The sequence below is a fragment of the Amblyraja radiata genome, chromosome 4 (assembly GCF_010909765.2).
Source record: "Amblyraja radiata isolate CabotCenter1 chromosome 4, sAmbRad1.1.pri, whole genome shotgun sequence".
Lineage (NCBI taxonomy): Eukaryota > Metazoa > Chordata > Chondrichthyes > Rajiformes > Rajidae > Amblyraja > Amblyraja radiata.
Genome location: NC_045959.1, coordinates 44,988,804 through 45,005,321, shown reverse-complemented (window position 1 = coordinate 45,005,321; position 16,518 = coordinate 44,988,804). Strand labels below are relative to the sequence as shown.

At 46.5% G+C, this 16,518-nt stretch overlaps 1 protein-coding gene across 5 annotated transcripts in view; it reads right to left on the bottom strand.

Moving 5' to 3' along the window:
- stau2 (staufen double-stranded RNA binding protein 2) overlaps positions 1 to 16,518 on the bottom strand; it is a 369,378-nt gene that overhangs the window by 336,980 nt on the left and 15,880 nt on the right. The gene's annotated exons all lie outside the window — the stretch shown is intronic.

The following is a 16,518-nucleotide window of genomic DNA, read 5'->3' as shown; positions in this document are numbered from 1 at the left end:
GGAGGCTGGGGGGTATGGTGAAAGCATGATGATGGTGAAGGTTAGGGTCAGGAGGGGCAGGGGAGTGGTCGGAGATTTAGATGAGGTACTGTTGGGGGATGATGGGGGTTCAGAGAGGAGGGGAGTGCTTTCCTACAAACGGAAACGGTCCATTTGGTTCACCGCATCCACGCTAACATGTGAGCACACATCCACATTAATCTAATCTCCCCAGCATTTAGCCCATGGCCAGCTATGCATAGACAATGTAAGTGCACATCTAGACATTTAAAGATGGTGGTGGCAGCAGGCACAGGTAAAGAATGGTGCCAAAGAGCGAACTGGGGCACTCTGGGTTTGCTGAGGTTGGCTGCGGGAGGCCCTGCAGGGCACGGGAGCCGAGTGGTGGCCACGTGAGGCGTGGAACAGCTCATTCGCAGTCAATGTGGCTGGATCGAGCTTTTGGTGGAGTGGGCCGCTGGATGCCCTGCAGCAGCCTGGGGCGTGAGAGGATTGGATGCAATTCCAACAGCAGGTGGATCGGACGTAGCCTGCAGCTGACAGGGTGGCTGAGCAGTAATGGAGGACAACACCGCCACCGGCTGGCCAGGCCAATCACTGCAACTATAATCGCAGCACAGTGGTGTAGCCATAGAGCTGCTGCCTTACAACACCAGAGGCCCATGTTCGATCCTGATTATGGGTGCTGTCTGAACGCAGTTTGTACATGCTCCCTATGATTGCGTGGGTTTTCTCTGGGTGCTCTGGTTCCCTCCCACACTCCAAAGATGTACAGGTTTGTAGGTTATTTTTGGCTTCGGTAAAATTGTAAATTGTTCCTAGTGTGCAGGATTGCACTGGTGTGCAGGGGTGGGGGGTGGGTGATCACTGGTCAGCGCGGACTCGGTGGACCAAAGGGCCTGTTTCCACGCTGTATCTCTAAAATCTAACACCCAGTGCTGCCAGGCCTCTTGGCCAAGACGCTACATATTTAACAATTTTGCACTTGAAGGATACAAATGGCACTGAAAGTGTGGTGAATCTCTAGTGTAATCCACTATTCCTACACACAATACAATACAAATTTATTGTCATTTGAGCCCCAGTGAGACTCAAACGAAATTTTGTTTCCACAGCCATACAAACAAAAACAATGTCCTACAGACATACACACAATTAAGTTCACACAAACATCCATCACAGTGAACCCACTGTGATGGAAGGCAAAGTCTTTTCTCTCCCCTGCTCTCCATTTCTCTCCCGATGTCCAAGCCCCAGGCGGGTGATGATAAGTCCCACGGCCATTTTAGGCCGTGACGGGCGATTTACGGCCCCGCTCCCGGTCTAAAAGTCTCGAAGTTGGAGCCCCCGGCGGGCGCTGTAATGTCCCACGGCCATGAAGCCGTGCCGGGTGATGTACTTCCCCGCTCCGGGTCGTTCCAAACCCCGCGACACGGGCTGGAGAAGTCGCGTTGCGGGAGCTCCGGGAAGCGGTCTCTCTCTCTCCCCCCGGACCCGCGAGCTCCCGATGTACCTAAGTATGACTGTGCTCATCTGTAGCACGATTTTTACTGAACTGCATGCAAAAAATGAATTACACTTCAATTCTAGAAATCTTACCTAGAAGTGACAGTAAAGTACTATTGAACCACTTATTAAATGTTGTCTGCGACTCTGCTTCTACCACGTCCCATGTATTCACTCTCTGCGTTAAAAACATCCTCCTCAGATCTCCTCTAACTTTCATATTCTTTATCCCAAGTCTAAGTCCTCTAGTTCCACCTATATCGGATATGGGGGGGAAAATCCTACCGTTTTACCTCATCTGTGCACAAATGTATACATCTGTGAGCTGTGGTGGCGTGCGGCTGCGACCCGACTTTTGGAGTTCGGAGGCACCGGTCGCAGACCCGGTGGACGGGAACATCGGGAGCTCGCAGGTCCCTGGTGGGAGACCGCTTTTCCGAGCTCCGCAAACGGCGACTTCTCCTGCTGGAACAGCGGGTTTAAGGACAAGGAGCCGGGGCCTAACATCGCCCGGCGTGGCTTAAACGGCCTCAGGACTTACCATCGCCTGCTGGGGGCTTTAATATCGGAGCCCCAGTTCGCCTCGACACTGCAGTTGGACTGCTGGACCGCGGGAGAAGGAACAAAGGGAAGAGATAAAGACTTTGCCTTCCATCACAGTGAGGAGATGTTGGAGACTCACTGTGATGGATGTTTATGTAAACTGTGTTAAGTGTGGGTCTTGGATTGTTTTGTAATGTAAAAAACTGTAGAAATGATATTTCGTTCAAACCTAGGTTTGAATGACAATAAATTGCATTCCATTCTATTCTATTCTATCTCAATCATGTCTTCCCCTCCAGAGAAAACAAACCCCACCTTGCCGGTCTCTACTCAGAACTAAAATGCTTCACACCAGTCAAAATCCTGGTGAAGCTCTTCTGCAACACCTCAGCACCATTACACCTTTCCAGCAGTGCAGTGACCATAAGTGCTTGCAGTACTCCAGCTGAGGTCTCACCAGTGTTTTATGAAGTTGTAGCATAACCTCCCACCTAGAATGCAATGCTCTGCCTGTATCCCATATGGCCAGTATCCCATATGCCTTCATTCCATTATCGACCTATGATGCCATCGTCAGGGATCTTTGGACTTATACACAGAGGTCCCTATGTTCCACAATTATTCCTGCGACCCTACCATTTGCGGTGCATGTCCTAGCATCATCAGTACACCCAAAATGCATCACCTGGTTTTCATTTGGATTAAACTCCATCTGTCAGGTTGCGCCCTATTTCATTAACACATGGCTATCACTCTGTAGCCGAAGACTGCTATCCACACTATCAATAACTCCAGCAATCTTTGTGGCAGCTGTAAACATATTGGCTGCATCAGCACATCCACATCTAAATCATTCAAGTATATTACAAACGACAAGATTGCTAGCACTGATCCACTCATCACAGTCATGCAAATCACTAAAACAACAATCAGTCTGAAGGGTCCCGACCTGAAACGCCACCTATCGTCGTTCTGCAGAGATGACTCAATTATTCCAGCACTTTTCAGTTCAGTTTAATTTACTGTCACGTGTACCACAGAAAATAGAAACATAGAAAATAGGTGCAGGAGGAGGCCATTCGGCCCTTCGAGCCTACCGAAGTACAGTGAAAAGCTTTGGTTGCGTGCCAACCAGTCAGCAGAAAGACAATACATGATTACAGTCGAGCCATTCACAGTGGACAGATACATGACAAGGGAATAATGTTTAGTGCAAGATAAAGCCAGTAAAGTTTGATTAAAGATAGGCCGGGGGTCACCAATGAGGTAGACACTGGTTCAGGACAGCTCGCTATTTGCCTAGTATGGTGGAAGAAACTATCCCTGAATCTGGAGATGTGTGTTTTCACACTTCTATACCTTTTGACTGAGGGGAGAAGAGGGAATGACCAGGGAGCAACTCGTCCTTGATTTTGCTGCTGGCCTTGTCGAGGCAGCACAAATTATCAATGGAATCAATGCAAGGGAGGTTCTTTTGAGTGATGGTCCTAGGAATATAAAGTTTTCAACCATCTCAATCTCGGCAATGTCAATGCAAATTGGGGATGTGTACCGCGCTTCGCTTCCTGAATTCGATCACTATCTCCTTTGTCTTGCTGATATTAACCAGCATTCAACAGCTCTCTATACCAGATCCTCCTGCTTCAATTTTTGTTTGTGGGCAGGTGATCAGATTTCTTGAAATGTGGCTGAGGGACCCAGAGGTAGGCATTTTACATTGATGTGTCGCAGTAGTCGAGGGTGTTCTGGCCCCTGGTGGGACAAGATACATGCTGGTATTATATTTGGTAGTAATGCTCCTGAAGTTTCCTTGATTGAAGTCTCCAGCTACAACGACCAGGGATTTGAGGTGTTTTGTCTCAAGGCTATTGATAGTGGAGGACAGTCCGTTCAGAGCAAGCTTGATGTCTGCGTGGGGGAGGAGAGGGGGGGGGGGGGGGGGGGGGATATGTCGATTGCTGTTTATGACTATACCACTGATTCCTTTTGCTAAGCCAGTTTTGCATCTAATTTACCAATGTGCCCAATATCCCACGACCCCATGACTTTTGAATCAGTCTTCTATGTGGGATCTTATTTTATAGTACCAATCTGTAAAAGAATGGAAACAGACAAGGACAATCCAGGTAGAAGACAGAACAGAATCGTTCGTACAAAAAAATTGCAGATGCAGGAAATCCAAAAAAGGCACAAAATGCTAGAAGTATTCTACAGATCCAGGAGACAAGTATCATGAGTAAGGCAAATTTGGAAAGCATGTCAGAAATAAGAACAAGAAGAGGAAAAAATGCAAGGTTGGGGTTACAGTGGCTGAAATTTGGCTTGATAATGATCAAAATAAAGTTATTTAGCTCCCAGCTGTTATCAGGCAACTGAACCACTCTATCAACAACTCGAGGGCAGTCCTGAGCTGCTATCAACCTCATTGAAGACGCTTGGACTATCTTTAATCAGACTTTACTGGCTTTTATCTTGCACTGAACGTTATTCCCTTTATCATGTATCTGTAAATTGTGGATGGCTCAATTATGAATTGTCTTTCGTGGATGGCTCAATCCGCTGACTGATTAACATGCAACAAAAGCTTTTCACTGTACCTCGGTACACGTAAAAATAAACTAAACTAAAATAATTGAAAATCACATGTTTTCACTAAATAGTGGCAGAAGCAGATTCAATTGCAACATTCAAATATGATTTGGATATACAGTGCATTCAGAAAGTATTCAGACCCCGTCACTGTTCCACATTTTGTTACATTACAGCCTTATTCAAAAATTGATTTAAATCTACACACAATACCCTATAATAAAAAAGTGAAAACAGGTGTTTAGAAATCAGATCCGATTCAAATTTATTGTCATTGTGCAGCGTACAGTACAGAGACAACAGTACAGTACAGGCCACGGGAGCTCCGGAAAACAACAGTACAGAGACAACAAAATTGAATCATTTATTTGTCATTCAGACCTATCGGTCTGAACGAAATGTCGTTGCCTGCAACCATACATGTAATAATAAACAACACACAATAAACACAAATTAACATCCACCACAGTGAGTTCACCAAGCACCTCCTCACTGTGATGGAGGCAAAAGTCTTAGGGTTGCTGTCTCTTCCCTCCTCTTCTCCCGCTGCGCTGAGGCGATACCCCACCAGGGCGATGGTAAGTCAGTCCCGTGGTCGAAGCTGTCGCCCTCCAGTCCAACGGACGCAGTTGTTGCCACGGGAGCTCCGGAAAACAGGCATCAACCTGTGACCCGCGAGCTCCCGACGATGTCATCCACTGGCCCGCGGCCGAGCCCCGGATTCAGGTCGCTGCCGCCAGAACGCCGCCTCAGCCACCGGAGCACCGTCTCCGCCCCACACCGGGCCGCCCTTACGGGAGCGTCTCAGCCCCGCACCGGGCCGCCCTCACCGGTGCAGTAAGTTTGCAAAGTAAGTAAAAATAAATAACTGAAATATCACATTTACATAAGTATTCAGACCCTTTGCTATGACACTCAAAATTGAGCTTAGGTGCATCCTGTTTCCATTGATTATCCTCGAGATGTTTCTACAACTTGACTAGAGTCCACCAGTGGTACATTAAATTGATTGGACATGATTTGGAAAGGTACACACCCGTCTATATAAGGTCCCACAGTTGACAGTGCATGTCAGAGCAAAAACCAAGCCATGAAGACAAAGGAATTGTCCGTGGACCTCTGAGACAGAATTGTGCTGAGACACAGATCTGGGGAATGGTAGAAAACAATTTCTGCAGCATTGCAGGTCCCAAAGAGCACAATGGCCTGCATCATTCTTAAATGGAAGCACTTTGGAACCACCAGGACTCCTCATAGAGCTGGCCGACCGGCCAAACTGAGCAATCGGGGGAGAAGGGCATTGGTCAGGGAGGTGACCAAGAACCCGATGGTCACTGTGACAGAACTTCAACTATGTCTGCAGCACTCCACCAATCAGGCCTCTTTGGTAGAGTGGGCGGACGGAAGCCACTCCTCAGTAAAAGGCACATGACAGTCCGCTTGGTTTACCAAAAGGCACCTAAACAAGATTCTCTGGTCTGATGAAACCAAGATTGAACTCTTTGACCTGAAGAGGAAACCAGGCACCGCTCATCACCTGGCCAATACCATATCTACGGTAAAACATGTTGGTGGCAGCATCGTGCTGTGGGGAAGCTTTTCAGCGACAGGAACTGGGAGACTAGTCAGGATCGAGGGAAAGATGAACGGAGCAAAGTACAGAGAGATCCTTGATGAAAACCTGCTCCAGAACATTCAGGACCTCACACTGTGCATCGACGCTCCACATCTAACCTATAGAGCTTGAGAGGATCTGCAGAGAAGAATGAGAGAAATTAACCAAATACAGATGTGCCAAGTTTGTAACGTCATTCCCAAGAAGACTTGAGGCTGCAATCACTGCCAATAGTGTCTCAACAAAGTACTGAGTAAAGGGTCTGAATACTTATGTAAATGTGATATTTTAGTTATTTATTTTTAATTACTTTGCAAAAATGTCTAAACACCTGTTTTCGCTTTATTATGATGAGGAATTATGTGTACATTGATGGGAAAAAAAAAATGTAATCCATTTTAGAATAAGGCTATAACGTCACAAAATATGGAAAAAGTGAAAGGGTCTGAATACTTTCTGAATGCACTGTATATGTATAACAAAATTGAAGAGTCGTGGAGAAGGATCAGAGATATGGGACCATGGCCGTCCGAAGGGGGGGTGCGTTGGGTGCGACCGCACCCCCCTTTTTTTCCCCTAAGAAAAAAGTCACCAAAAAAAAAAATCGGAAAAAAAAAATCAACGTTTCCACTTTGGAAACGGCCAGTTCTCTGTTCTCCCGTCCCCGGGCGGGAGTGGCTGAATCTGAACCCAACGGCTGTAACCCCAACACCAGACGCCGCTGCGGCGGAGCCCGCTCCCCTCGCCTCCCCCCGCTGCCGGGGCCCAAGCCATCTTCCCCCCACACCACCCCCGCTGACCCCCGCTGGGCCCATGCCACCCACATTGGGCTAATGCCACCCCCGCTGGGCGCACGCCACCCACACGCCACCCCTGCCGACCCCTGCTGGGCCCATGCCACCCCCGCTGGGTCCACGCCACCCTCGCTGACCTTCGCTGAGCCCACGCCACCCCCGCTGGGTCCACGCCACCCCCGCTGGGTCTACGCCACCCACGCTGGGCCCACGCCACCCACGCTGGGCCCACGCCACCCCCGCTGGGCCCACGCCACCCTTGCTGATCCTTGCTGGGCACACGCCACCCCCGCTGGGCCCACGCCACCCCCACTGACACCCGCTGGGCCCCCGCCACCCCCACTGGGCCCACGCCACCTTCATCCCCCCTGCTGGGCGCCCGCTAGGCCCGCGCCACCTTCATCTTTGCCCCCCCTGCAAGAAAGAGGGGGGGGGGGATATGAGAGGGAGGAGGGAGAGAGAGAGCGAGGGGAAGGGAGAGGAGAGAGAGATGGGGGGGGGAGGGGAGAGGGAAAGGGGGATTATCTTGAGTGAGATTGCAAAATTAAGTTAGGTTTAAGGTAGAGCTATTATATTTTCTCCTCCATATGAATAATATTAAACAATATCAAATAATATCAAACAATTGGAACTGCTTTCTTTTCCTTGATAACAATACTGAAAAATATGAATTCCATAGTTTGTGACATAAATACACATTTTAATGGGATCATTATATACAGATGTAACATTTCCATTTTGAGATCGGGGGAGGGGGGGAGGGGCTGGGGGCAAATATGCATCGATAGCCTAATTGTTAAAGAGTTAAAAGATAGCCTAATCAATAAAGAGCTGAGACGAGGAATCAGAGCTGCCAAGGAAAGGTACTCTGAGAAGTTGAGGAGCAAGTTCTCAGCTAGTGACTCTTCTTCAGTTTGGAAGGGCATGCAAGAAATCACCAGCTATATGAGGAAAGCCTCCCGCTCTTTGGACAATCGTCAGCTGACGAACGACCTGAATGAGTTTTACTGCAGGCTTGAAAATCAGAAACATAACCCAAGTACCCCCTCCCCCCACCCTCCCCAACCAACACAGCCAGACCTCAGTCTACAAAGAATGGACCCTGCACCCTCTCTCATTCACCACTTCACACCTACTTAAGGCAAGACTCCAGTATGAAAAGAGTGGACCCTTTCCCACCCCAACCAACACTTCACACCCACTCACAGCCTGACCTCAGTCTGCAAAGACTGGGCCCTTCTACACCCACCCCACTCCAATCACCACTTCACACCCAATGACTGCACCTCCACAGACACCTCTGTCAAGCTTCTCAAGTTTGCGGATGACACAACCCTGATTGGACTGATCCAGGATGGGGATCTCTCTACTCTTTTCAGTTTGAAATCTTTCCTATAACATGGTGCCCAGAACTGAACACAATATTCTAAATGCGGTCTCACCAACGTTTCATACAACTGCAACATGACCTCCCAACTTCTATACTCAATACTCTGACTGATGAGGGCCAAAGTGCCAAAATACTTTTTGACCACCTGATATACCTGCGACACGACCTTCAAGGAACCATGCAACCATCAACCATTCCTCTGCCCACCTGGCTAATTGATCCAGATCCTGCTGCAATCTTTCACAACCATCTTCACTATCTGCAAAACCACTCACTTCTGTATCATCAGCAAACTTGCTAATCTTGCCCTGTTCTGTGACGTTTCACAGAGTGCTGGAGTAACTCAGCAGGTCAGGCAGAGTATAGAAGTTGGGAGGTCATGTTGCAGTTGCATAAGAAGTTGGTGAGGCCACATTCAGAGTATTATGTTCAGTTCTGGGCACCATGTTATAGGAAAGATATCATCAAACTGGAAAGGGTACAGTGAAGATTTATGAGGATGTTGCCAGGACTAGAGGGCCAGAGCTATAGGGAGAGGTTGAGTAGGCTGGGACTCTATTTCATGGAGCACAGGAGGATGAGGGATGATCTAATAGAGGTGTATAAAATCATGATTTGAATAGATATGGTTGAGTCTTTTGCCCAGAGTAAGTGAATCGAGGAGCAGAGGACATAAGTTTAAGGTGAAGGGCAAAAGATTTAATAGGAATCTGGGGGGTATGTTTTTCACACAAAGGGTGGTAGGTGTATGGAACAAGCTGCCAGAGGAGGTAGTTGAGGCAGGGACAAAGAAACATAGAAACATAGAAATTAGGTGCAGGAGTAGGCCATTCGGCCCTTCGAGCCTGCACCGCCATTCAATATGATCATGGCTGATCATCCAACTCAATATCCCGTACCTGACTATCGCAACATTTAAGAAACAGTTAGACAGGTACATGGATAGGACAGGCTCGGAGGGATATGTGCAGGTGGGACTAGTGCAGATGGGACATGCTGGGCCGAAGGACCTGTTTCCAACTGTATCACTATGACTCTATCTTTCCCTCTCAAACCCATTCTCCTGCCTTCTTCCCATTACCTCTGACACCCGTATCAATCAAGAATCTATCAATCCCCTCCTGAAAAATGTCCATTGACTTGACCTCCACAGCTGTCTGTGGCAATTAATTCCACAGTTCACCACCCTCTGACTTAAGAAATTCCTGCTCATCTCCTTCCTAAAGGAATGTCTTTTAATTATGAGGCTGTGGCCACTGGTCCTAGACTCTCCCACTAGTGGAAACATCCTCTCAACATCCACTCCATCCAGGTTTTTACCAGGCTGGACAGGTGGCAACAGCTTCACACCATGTCCCAAAGCTTGTGGCCTGTCCTGCATCACCTAAGGCAGCAGAGATGTTATAGGAGAGGGCAAGCACCGTAACAAAGTAGCTCACGATGGTTTGGGTACCATTCAGGAATGTCTATGCATGGCACATCATGAATATTACTGAAGAACGGTCTTGACCCGAACTATAACCTATACCTTTTCTCCAGAGATGCTGCCTGACCCACTGAGTTACTCCAGCACTCTGAGACATATCACCTATCCATGTTCTCCACAGATGCTGCCTGACTCGCTGGGTTATTCCAGCATTCTGTGAAACGTCGCCTATTCATATTCTCCGCAGATGCTGCCTGACCCACTGAGTTACTCCAGCACTTTGTGACTATTTTCCCTTCACCCATCTGCCCAAGCCCACTCTCCCCCCTCCTTTCCTATGTTCCTTTCCACCCATAAACCTCTCTCTGCCTTTACATTTCACTCCTCTTTCAAATCTGCTCTACTTATCTACATGCATTTTTCTTCTTCGCATTTTAGTCATAGAATGATGCAGTGTGGAAACAGACCCTTCAGCCCAACTTGCCCACACCGACCGACGTGTCCCATCTAAACTAGTCCCACTCACACACGTTTGGCACATATCCATCTAAATCTGTCCTATCCATGTACGTGTCCAAATGTCTCTTAAACATTAGGATAGTCCCAGCCTTAACTACCTCCTCTGGCAGCTAGTTCCATACACCCAGCACCCTTTGTGTGAAAAGGCTACCTCAGACTCCTGTTAATTTCAGAAATATTGGTCATAAATTTGGTGCAAAAATGCTCTAAAATAAGGCTCAAAATGGATCAGAGAGCATCTAAAACCCCTGAGCTTCCAGGGCCCTTAAGCGGGCCCTGGACCCTGGCATCGAGGGACTTCACGCTTCGCGCTCGTGATGTGTGCTGCGCGCACATTATTTCACATTAAGTTTTTTGTAATCCTGTCATGCCACCCCCCTTTTTGAAAAGCTTCGTACGGACCTGGGGACTAATATAATACAATACGATAGAACATTATTTATCCCAGGAAGCATAACAGTCATAAAACACAAAATACATGAAACATGAAATTAAAGTGACGAGTGGAAAGGATTGGGGATGTGCAATGATTGGAGAGGGGGGAGCGAGGAGGGGCATCAGTCATCCCACGACTGAAGGGGGAGGAATTGTACAGTTTGACAGCCACAGGGAAGACGGATCTCCTGTGACGTTCTGTACTGCATCCAGTCTGTTGCTGAAGCGACTGTCATGGAAACTTCAGCAAATGTATACAGACATAGGGAGAACCCCAATGTCACACGCCGTTACAATTAACCTTGCATTTCTTGCAAACCAGCACCATTGCAAAGGTAGGGCCTGCTTACATCTGCAAAAGTGTCAATACAGGCAATCCATTAATCATTCCCATCATTACCCATATAGAGTCATAGAGCAAAACTGTGTCTAAACAGGCCCTTCGGCCCAACTTGCCCACACCGATCAACATGTACCATCTGCACAGTGTTCCATATATTTTGAAAGTTTCCATGCTCACCTCTAAAATTGTATGTTTACTATTAAAGCCAATGTGGAATGTCATTGTCCTGAATTGAAGTTCCTTTTTTATTGCTCTCACTTATTTTTTAAGAAATGCTTTGGTGAGATATGAACTAATACTTTCAGTTCAGCTGGTAAAACACTAAATCTATTTTCAGTAGTTCAATTAAGCTTGGATGTTCCATTAAGTTCTTCAAACAGAAATATGCAGTGCACATTGTATCATTAACATGAAACAAATATCAGTTCTTGTAGCATTAAACACACCTGTTTAAATAAGGCATGATAGGTCTGTGTGAGCATGAATCCATGGTTACATTTAATCTTAATTTATTAAATAAGAGCAAGATGACTTCTTCAAAAATAAGTTCTTTCCTGCAAGGTTCAAATATGTCCAAGGTACACAAAAATGCTGGAGAAACTCAGTGGGTGCAGCAGCATCTATGGAGCGAAGGAGATAGGCGAAGAAGAAAGGACATATTCAAATATGTCCATACAGACTCAATTCAAAACATGTAAATGAATATCCCTCAAAGGAAAAATATGGAAAGTAAACATCATTAAGCTGGTAAAAAAGTACAAAGTGCTGGAGTAACTCAGGGGTCAGGCAGCATCTCTGGAGACTATGGATAGGCATCGTTTCCGTTTGGGACCTTCTGCTGACTGATTGTGGCAGTGGAGGGAAAGCTGGAAGAGAGGTGGGGCGGGACAAAATTTGGAGAGTGATAGGTGGATACATTGTGGGGGGAGGGGGGGGTTGATGGCAGATGGTTAGGCAAATGCCAGAGATGATAAAATAAATAGTGTGAGATGAAGAGTCAAGGATAGAACAGGCATGACACATTAAACCAAAGAAAGGAATATAGGTGGAAGGGGAGAAAAGGGGATTGGGGATAATGGGCTGCATCCAGGTGGGGACATGGGAGGGGAGGGGGGAGAAAAAAGTAAAAACACAACCAAACTTTAAAATAAAGCTTTCATGTGATGTAACCCCCCCCCGCAGTAATCAAACAATTACATTGTCTTTAAGAGCACAGGTGCAGCCTCACAGCAGCAGGCCACTTCAGACATTTGCATTGGAAACTGACAAGGCAATCTCTACTATTGACACGTAAAATACTTAATCGAAGAATACAACATTCATTGATGTTTTAAGGCCATTGAAACGAGCCAATGGATGTGGGACATTCTGATTGTAACTACACCAAATAAGTGAATCCATGGTTACATTTAATCTTAATTTATTAAATAAGAGCAAGATGACTTCTTCAAAAATAAGTTCTTTCCTGCAAGGTTCAAATATTTCCAAGGTACACAAAAATGCTGGAGAAGCTCAGTGGGTGCAGCAGCATCTATGGAGCGAAGGAGATAGGCGAAGAAGAAAGGACATATTCAAATATGTCCATACAGGCTCAATTCAAAACAAGACAAATAAGTAAATGTTTATGTTAATTAACCCTCATTGCTAAAGAATCAGTTAATAGTAATTTCCCCAGAAACTGACCCTTACAGAACCCAGGGACAACTGTATTTACTTTAGCTGGGCATTTAACGGTGTGTCACATCATAATTGGAGAGCAACTGCTACAGACCTGAAAATACAACATGCTGTAAATTCTAGGCCATTACCTCAAAACAAATCTTTGTACAAAGCAACAATTCCTCAAACAGTTACACGTTCTTCTCACAAAAGACTATAATTTCAGAGCTTGTTGGCTGCAATGATACAAACTCTGTACGGTAGTCTCAAAAATTAGATAAAATAATAAGGGGTAGAGGTTACAAGCAAATAACACAACATAACCTCTACAATGCAAAGAAATAATGCAATTGTTAAAAACTCATCATTTTACACATTTAAAATTTCCACCCTGACATTGTGGTTACTTTAGATACAAAATGCTGGAATAACTCAGTGGGTCAGAAAGCCTCTCTGGGGAAAAGGAATAGGTGATGTTTCCGATTGAGACCCTTCTTCGACCCGAAACGTCACCTATTCCTTTTCTCCAGAGATGTTGTCTGACCCGCTAAGTTTCTCCAGCTTTTTGTGTCCATCTTCGGTTTAAACCAGCATCTGCAGTTCCTTCCTACACATTGTTGTCACTTTAGTGAGTAGTCTTACTAAATGTCCACTCTTCTCAATATGTAAAACACCTTTCTGTAATGGATTAAATGCTTTGTCCCACATGTAAAATGAATCCAAGGTAATAAAATGAAAGAGATAATTATAGCAGAAGGCAGTTGGATTTCAGAGTTCAGAATCACAGGGAACTAAATGTGGCATTATAGGTGGATAAGAAATAATTGGTTTAATTAAAAACTGTGTTCTGTTCAATACCATTTATAGCCAATAGCCTTGTATGATATTCTGTAGATAGAATAATGAATGCATTAAAAAAAATCGTATGATTACCAATGAAGCAAAACTGTCAAAAGGATGCCCACAGCAGGTGAGAAGACGACAGAGACAGACTCATAAGACTCCAGCAGAGCTAGCTGAAGGTTTGGTTCCATTTTCAAAACAAAATCCCATGGGGCACCACTCTACACTGAAAGAATTCCCCAAGTAATTTTTATTTTCTGTTCTATCCAATTATATAATCCTCATTTATGATTTCTCATCAGAAAATTTTGGAGCAGTATGTATACCAAATACACTTCAAATTCCACCTTATTCATCATGTCCTCGCTAAACCGAACAGTTTGTCAGATTGTTTTCTGAAATCAGCACTGGCTGTATGTAATCATGTTCCGTTTAAGAAAAAACTGCAGATGCTGGTAAAATCGAAGATAGACACAAAATGCTGGAGAAACTCAGCGGGTGAGGCAACATCTACGGAGAGAAGGAATTGGCGACGTTTCGGGTCGAGACCCTTCTTCAGACTGATTTCAGAGGAGGGGGTAGGAGAATGTAGGCCGGGACGAGTAGGAGAACTGGGAAGGGGGAGGGGAGGAAATGAAGAGAGAGAGCAAGGGCTACCTGAAGTTAGAGAAGTAAATGTTCATACCGCCGGCGTGTAAACTACCCAAGCGAAATATGAGGTGCTGTTCCTCCAATTTGCGCTGGGCCTCACTCTGACAATGGAGGCCCAGAAAGTTCAGATTGGGAATGGGAGGGGGAGTTGAAGTGCTGGGCTAACGGGAGATCAGGTTGGTTAAGACGGACTGAGCAGAGGTGTTCAGCGAAACGATCGACGAGCCTGCGCTTGGCCTCGCCGATGTAGAGGAGTTCGACACCTAGAACAGCGGATACAGTAGATGAGGTTGGAGGACGTGCAAGTGAACCTCTGCCTCACCTGGAAAGACTGCTTGGGTCCTTGGATGGAGTCGAGGGGGGAGGTAAAGGGACAGGTGTTGCATCTCCTGCGGTTGCAGGGGAAAGTCCCTGGGGAGGGGGTGGTTTGGGTGGGAAGGGATGAGTTGACTGTGGAGTTACGGAGGGTTGCGGTTTCTGCAGTTGACAGTCGTCAATGTAGCGGTGGTAGAGTTCGGGGATAGGGCCGGTGTACACCTGGAACAGGGATTGTTCGACGTACCCTACATCTGGGGGAAGTGGCAGGAGTCGAAGGAGAAGTTGTTGAAGGGAAGCACCAGCTCTGCTAATCCGAGGAGAGTATTGTGAGACGGAAATTGGCTGGTTCTGCGGCCGAGGAAGAAACGGAGTGCTTTAAGGCCCTCCTGGTGGGGGATGGAGGCGTAGAGTGACAGGACATCCATAGTCAAGATGAGGGAGTGAGGACCTGGAAAACAGAAATCATTGAAGAAGCGAAGAGGGTGTGAGGTGTCTTGGACGTAGGTAGGGAGGGATTGGACCAGGGGGGGATAGGATTAAGTCGAGGTATGTGGAAATTAATTTGGTAGGGCATGAACAAGCAGAAACAATGCATCTTGCCCCAACTGGCAAAATCAAAAAACGCTCCTTGTCACCTTTAACTTTGTAAAGTTATCATTAGCTAATTCTCAAAAAAGATCAATGGTGTTGCTCTTTGCAGAACATCTTCCGTACCTTTGACGGACTCAAAATGCTGGAATAACCACAGCAGCCACAGAGTACTCGAAAAAACTTGCTATAGTCTTAATGTGGTTTCTGGAAATTGTCTGGTTTGGCAATGTGACCAGTCATTCTGTTCACTTTCTTTTTAATTCCCTCAATATTGTTATTTGTATAATATTGTTAAGTATACCGAGAAAATGAAAAAAATGTTTTACGTGCTATCATCCACAATCAGTAACCCGTGCCTGCCTTCTCCCTATATCCCTCGATTCCGCTAGCCCCTAGATCTCTAACTCTTTTAAATTCATCCAGTGAATTGGCTTCTACTGCCTTCCGTGGCAGAAAATTCCACAAATTCACAACTCTGGGTGAAAAAGAACTTATCCCTTTATTCTTAGACTGTGGCCCCTGGCTCTGGACTCCCCCAACTTTGGGAACATTTCTCCTGCATCTAGCTTGTCCTGTCCTTTTAGAATGTTATCTATCTATATTACTAAATCTCTGTTCTTGACCGCTTTTGGCCTTCTGTGCTGCGATTTCCAAGAGAATGTCGCCATCAACGGCCGTCATTTTTGGCCAGCTCGCTCAGAGCCCCCCTCCGCCGCATGTGTGCCGAGGATTTTTCCCGTCGATGAAAAATGACAGAGATATTAATGTTTTTACAAAATTCCCCATTCTCTCTACTGCCCCTGCTGGAGGGAGGGGAAGGGATTATAAAACCAGGAAGTGGTGTGCCTCAATCAGTCTCTGCAAGTGGTGTGCCTCAATCAGTCTCTGCAAGTGGTGTGCCTCAATCAGAGCTCTGAATAACACTGAACAAATGTCTCCACAGCTGTGAGTACCCATAATGTGGTTTGAAAATGAAAATATGGTTAGTTTGAGGGGAAAAAAGCACAGCCTGCAAATGGTTGTTTGGGTTGAAGTAAAAAGGCGCCCTCTCTCTCTCTCTCCCCCCCCTCTCTCCTCTCCCCCCCCCCCCCCTCTCCTCTCCTCCCCTCTCCTCTCCCCCCGCCTCTCCTCTCTCCCCCCCCTCTCCTCTCCACCCCCTCTCCTCTTCTCCCCCCTCCTCTTCTCCCCCCTTCTCCTCTTCTCCCCCCCTCTCCTCTTCACCCCCCCTCTCCTCTTCGCCCCATCCTCTTCTCCCCCCCTCTCCTCTTCTCCCCCCTCTCCTCTTCTCCCCCCTCT